The following is a 4793-nucleotide window of genomic DNA, read 5'->3' as shown; positions in this document are numbered from 1 at the left end:
GAGTGATTTTTTTTTTTTTTTTTTTTAAACGCACACATGTGAGTGTGACGATGGAGGGAACTTCATGGATTAAAGTTTCAAGCTAGAGATCCCACATGAGATGTTGCAGATTGCCTATGCTGCAGTCTGCTTGCACACTGTGAAGCTACAAGAGCAAAGCTGGTTACTCTAACCTAAATAATGAGCTACAGACAGGTGTCAAACTAAAGGAGAATAAAGTGTCTTTAAAGATATTGGGCCACCAGTTCTTAGAGTTTTTCCGCAAGACGCTTGCTATTCCAGGTCCTCTGTGTTGGCCAAAATCTCCACATTTCCACCCTCAGCCCCTCCCATTGTCATTCCTCTCCAGCCAGATTTGTTTTTGTAACTGAACATTTTTAGCCCTCAGCTGTAAAAGGCTGATAAGTCAAGGTCACTGAAATTCAAACTCGAGAGGTCAGGTTTTCTGAAAACCTGTGAAAGATGTCGTCTAGGATCATCTACAATCCTCAGATGAGTTCAAATCTCAGTGACCTTGATGAGGTATTGTTGTCACCCCACCAGGTGGGAAAAGTCACACCCAACTTTGAACATGAGAGTGAGGTGACCTAGGATTTTCAAATTTATACCCTACGTGTATCTACTATAAACCTCGGACAAGTTCAAATCTTGGTGACTTTGACCTCGCGTTCGAGGTTCTTTAATGTGTCATGTTTCATTCATCATAAAAGAATCTGACACATAGACATGAAGCCACTCAGGTCTTAGTGTTAATAGCAATTAAAATAGGTAATCCATCTGATTTAAATGTAATAATATAACAGTAAAAATATACAGTCAGAGGGGAAGTCAGAGCCAGAGGCCTAAGATTTCAAATTGATACTTAATGGTATTAATTTGACTTCGAATCTCAGTGACTTCTACCTCAAAGTCAACATCAGAGGTCAAGTTTTCTGAAAATCTTATGAATGAAATAACCCAAGAAGGAAGTCACCTGGGATTTTCAAATTAACACCATAAGTGCAGCTGCTAGCACAGCTGGCTGTCAGTGTTTTAAATCAATTACAAACTGAGTCAGTCATGTCAGCAAATTGTCAGATCCTAACAGAACCAGACGCACTCGCTGTAGAGGGAAAGAGTTCAAGGCTTTTGTCTTGGTGTAAAGCACACATGTGCCCCCTACAGACCATCGTAGGTGCAGTCACCTCTGTAATGAGGGCTCTCCTATGATTTCCTCTCAGACTGTTGTTGGCGCTGTCTGTTTACATCCTGCATTGACATTCTCAGTCACCCCCCCACCCCACCCTTACATCACACTGATGCCATTTTTCTTGCCAGCTTCATACAAGCACAGATCCACTTAAAAAGAGCGCGTTTGCTTAGCTGGCTTTCTTCTGCCTCTTTGAGTTATCTCAAACTGGCGTGTGCTATAAAGCCGTCATGTTTCAGAGGACGGCGGGTATTATCGTTGTTCTTGAGTGACAGGCATCACACCTAACCAACATAATGCACAACAAATAAATCAGATTTGTCCATGTCGTGTCACAGTGAGGTTCAAAAAAACAGTTGCACCCCAAGAAGGCAACTACATTTCATCTACACAAAATGACGACCTGACCCAAGCATTCGGGTCTTAACCACATGATACAATCTCATTTATTTACCTCCGTATTTAGACTGATGTCCTTAAATTAAAAATAATCTTTTGTGGCAACTCCTCAGCATCTTAGGCCCTAATGCAGCATCAGCCTGATGACACACTGCTTTGTTGTGTGTTTTTATCTTTACACCCCCAATTTCCCCTGGTCCTTTTTGTTTCTTTAACTGCCTCGCTGTTATGTTGAAACTCCATTGTTTGTAAATGACAACTCTGGTGCTTACTCTGTCAGTGGTCTAAATGCAGGAAAAAAAAAAGAAAATAACTCAGCCAGTGGCAGGCCGTTCTCCTCATCTTTGGTGTGTGGGGTTTGTTTATTTTGTTTTATTTAAAGACCACTGCAAACAGCAGCAAGCTGATTTAGACTTTGATTCCTCTGAGGAGCTCGTGATTTAGTAAAACGATCGGTGGTGTATATAACTTGTTCGGCTCTCTGAGATGAAGCGCTGAAACGAGGGACAACAACATGAAGAGATGCATTGCTCTGTAGCAAAAGGAGCCGACTTTTAAGAGACGTTAAAACTGCATAACTGTGCTTCCTTTTGAACAGAAACCTCTAATCAAAGAAAATCAACTGTATGTGAATATTCATTGTAAAAAAGAGACAGTAAATGAAGTACTTAAATATTATAATTACTTACACAGAGCCGCCGCGCCATTGATGGAAATCTGTGATGCCTTTGTTCTTATCAGAAGTAGATGGACGTTTCAGATCGCCTTCATCACAGCCAGTAACTCGCCGAAGTATCACGTGAATATCGGAAACAAAGAGTTGAGTAACGATGCTGTATATCAACTTAATGCAGCGGGGAAGTTGCTGCGGTTTAGGCGATCTGAAATGCATCCAAACTTGTAACATATCGCGTGTAGATACACACTGTAAACACAAACTACACTGTACAGAATGCCCCTTTACTGGAGAAGATGTGTATAGAAGTTTCATTTTTAATCTGCTTTCACCCATTTTCAATAGAGAGAGAATGATTTATGAGATACAAATAAATAAGTGAATAAACCCCCGCATTGATTCATGTTTTCATTCTTTTTTTGTGTGTGTCCTGTGACTTTGGGGCATTATATACAGAGGAGAAAAATAAAACAAGGTTTGGAAATGACACTGATGTGACTTAAAGAATCTGTTGGGATTATTTCTACATGACAAAAATTTAATTTTGGTCTTTAAGGGATTTGGTCCAACAGTAATTTAACAAACTAACATACATCTCAACTTAGGCGTTGTTTGAAAACTTGGATGAAAGTCCTGTGAGGCAGGTGACTGGAGTCCACAACTCATGGACATCACCGAATGCTGCGTTTCCTCCACTGAGATGCTCTGCCAGGCCTTCACTGCAGTCATCTTCAGTTGCTGCATGCTGCTTGTTGCTTGAGATCAGGTGACTGACTTGGATGTTAAAAAATAACCCATTTCTTTGCTTTGAGAAACTGAGTTGCTTTTACAGTTTGTTTTGCGTAATTATCCATTTGAAATGTGAAGCACCAGCTGATCAGTTTTGCAGAAATTGGCTGAATCTAAGCAGAGAGTACAGCCCTGTACGCTTCACAATCCTCCCTGCTGCTTCTACCAGCAGCCTCATCATCAGTAAACGTAGTGTAAAGCACTTTGGGGTCCTTAGGGACTAAGTAAAGCGCTATACAAGTACAGACCATTTACAATCATCAGTAAACACATTAACAGCACAGTTACACTGGAAGCCATACATGCCAATAACATTCAGTCTTCATGTTTGACAGGAGACATGATATGCATTCTTTTCTTTTGGATGTAGACTGGCAGAGAGTCTAATCTGGCAATCAGTGGTTTGCACCTTATTGTAAACCCACTGTATTCACATTTATGAAGCCATTTTTTGATCGTAGACATTGACAATAGTACACCTTAACAATTCTTGACTTGGATAGATGTTTTGAGGGAAATTGTAAGGGCGTGCTTACATAATTAAAACAAGGAAGCGTAAATAGAGAAGTAGATGTGGTCAAGGAAACCCAGGATTTCTGTATTAGTGGTGGGTGTAAAGATCAAGGTATCAATAGTATTAATACCAACGCGGATAATGGTATTGGATCAATTCTAACATGACGGGATTGATACTTTGTTTCTATCCTCTGAGTTCAGTATGTAACCCACTGAATTGTGTTCATTTGTTTTATGGAAATAAAAAACATACATTTAAACAACAGAAGCTGACCCAAAGTGCTTTAAAGTTGGGCACAGTTACATTCCAGGTTTTAAAATAACTTGTTGCAAAATACATGAAAAGCTAAAGCGTTTTTTATTGTATTAACTCATTCTCATGGAAGAGTAAGAATAACAGTTATTTAGTTGTCATTACGAATTTACAAGTTGATGATTCCTCTCATAAATCATGAGACAGTTACCTCAAGGCGCTATATATTGTGATTTAAAGACCCTACAGTAATACACAGAAAAAAACCCCTAAATAAATGTAAAAAAAAAAATACTATTAGAAAACTTTAAATCTGCCTTTTTTTTTAGGATTCACCTCAGTGGCATTCATAATACTCGTTTTTTGTTTTGATGGGAATGAATTCATGAATCCAAAAAGAAGTACTGTTCTGAAGAATGTGTGCGAGCGTGACTCGATTAGTAAGCACTCACGGTGCCAACACTTGAATAGCTCAGCTCACCCTGTGCTGGTAAACATGGATGTCACAAAGATGTCTCTCTTGGTTCTGCAAAAACACAACTTGAACTCTCCATGGAAATCCTCTGTGGAAAGTAAAAGGTTCACGCAGAGTTCATTTGTTTTTAATCTGGAAAGAAGCAAATGGAAACACCTTGCTGATGCCAGAGGTCAGAGATGAATGGGCAAAAATGCATTGAGCTAATAGGAAGGCAACAGGAACTCAAGTAACCATTCATTACGTCCAAGATATGCGGAAGAGCATCTCTGAATGCACAACTTGTCAAACCTAGAAGCAGATGACTACACGGGGTGCCACTCCTGTCAGCTAAGAACGGGAAACTGAAGCTACGGTCCAACTGGACAACAGAAAATTGGAAAATTGTTGTCAGGCCTGGGGAAGTCTCGCTTTCTGCTGCAATATTCAGATGGTGAATTTAGAACTCTGAAGTTTGGATAAAATGAGATGAAATACACGACGCAACATACAAAAC

The sequence above is a fragment of the Astatotilapia calliptera genome, chromosome 9 (genome assembly GCF_964374335.1).
Source record: "Astatotilapia calliptera chromosome 9, fAstCal68.1, whole genome shotgun sequence".
Classification (NCBI taxonomy): domain Eukaryota; kingdom Metazoa; phylum Chordata; class Actinopteri; order Cichliformes; family Cichlidae; genus Astatotilapia; species Astatotilapia calliptera.
The sequence above is the reverse complement of the archived record's forward strand: the minus strand, read 5'-3'. Positions refer to the sequence as shown.